Consider the following 1,728-nt stretch of genomic DNA (forward strand, 5'->3'; position numbering starts at 1 on the left):
ACTCACGAGTGACTATTGACGCTCTAAATCGGTGATTCACCCACATGCAGCGTACCTACCTTCAGTGGCGTACTTACTAATTTTATTAACATATTGCGCCAGTAATTGAATTCACTAACAGCTTCGGTACAGTGTAAAGATTCGTATTTTAATGTTACCTTCGGACCATAAGACACACCCCAATTTTCAGTCGATTTTTCTATGTAAAAAGGTGCGTTTTATGGCCCGACAAATACGGTACTTATAATGTTTCTTTTTCTATGTTTGTGTATGGGTGTGATTAATGCAGTCTTTAGTGTGTCAGGTATGTGTCCCGTTACGAAGATTTTATTTAACAGATTTTCTATAACTGGACGCAGGTTGGTTGAGTGTTTCTTGATGTCTTTTGGTCTGATTCCGTCTAACCTCGGTCCTTTTTTAGGATTAATTTGTTGAATTGCAAGTGATAGTTCTTCGTTTGTTACTGTGGGGAACCACATCGACTGGGTTGCTCGTTGACCTAGTGGAGAATGTTCGTTTGTGTGAGGAAAGGTTCTTTCTTGTGGTTTTGGATAGAGATCACGAAGTGCTGATTAAAGTTGTTTGCCAACTGTTTGAGGGATTTGGGGTCTCAAGCAAAGCAGTGTTTTATTGTTTCCGAGGAGGTGGTTCTGTGTATATTGTCCAGCATTTCATTAATCAGGTGCCAGGTTTCCTTTATGTCGTTCTGAGCTTTTGTTAATTTGTTGCTGTAATAGTTTCTTTTTGCCGTTCTAATCTGTGTTGTTAGGAGATTCCGTTTTCTTTTGTATTTAGCTTTTAAAGCGATATTGTTTGGCGACTTCTTAAGTTCTTTCCATAGGGCATCTTTTCTTTGTATGTCTGTTATCCATGGATTCTGTATCGTTTGGGAGCTTATTTTTATTTTTGTTAATGCTTTGTTATATATTTTATTAAACGCAAGTTTAAGGTTATTATATGCAGCTTCAGCAGAGTCTAAAGATGCTATCTGCATCCAGTCTGTTTTTATGATTTCATCGTTTACTATTGTTTCGTTTAGAATGCTATAATACTGTTTTGTAGTCTCAGTGAGTTTTATGGGTTCTGGTTCAGTACGTAACTAATGCTGTGAAATACTGGTCTGCCAGTTTGCATGTTATCAGGGCTGCTGTGTGGCTGTTTGGAGGGGCCCATATATTTATATATGGTCAATGTAGGATGAGGTTGTTGTATTTCCGACTATCTCTTCTCGTGTATACGACTGTATGGATGGGGTTATGTTATATGCTGATAAGGGGTCTAGGTGTTGTTCTGTGTTGTTATTTATGTTCCTAATGTTTATATTCATGTCTCCTATTATTATCAAGTATTCTGAGGAGCCTACTTCCGTAGCTGAAAGCCATCTGTTTATTTCATCTAGAAAATTTGTGGCGCTTAAGTTGGGTGGTCTGTAAATTGCGTTTATTATCAAGGAGTTTTCTTGTTTGATGTTTTTAATTTCGATGCGTATGTTTTCTGCGTATTCTAATTTATAATTTATCTCTGTTACTTCTAGTTTATGTTTGGTAAATATTATTATACCACCGCCTCGTTCTGTACGTCTGCAGTGTTTGTGTTGTTGGAAGTGTGGCATTTGGTATACGGTTGCCTCTTCGTTTGTCGTAGATACTTAGGTCAATATTAAAATGTCTATGTTGTCTATATCTTCCTTCTTAATAATAATAATAATAATATATTTTTAATTTGAGA

The sequence above is a fragment of the Typopeltis vanoorti genome, chromosome 6, assembly GCF_054136105.1.
Source record: "Typopeltis vanoorti isolate ZY-2024b chromosome 6, IOZ_Tvanoo_1.0, whole genome shotgun sequence".
Classification (NCBI taxonomy): Eukaryota; Metazoa; Arthropoda; class Arachnida; order Uropygi; family Thelyphonidae; genus Typopeltis; species Typopeltis vanoorti.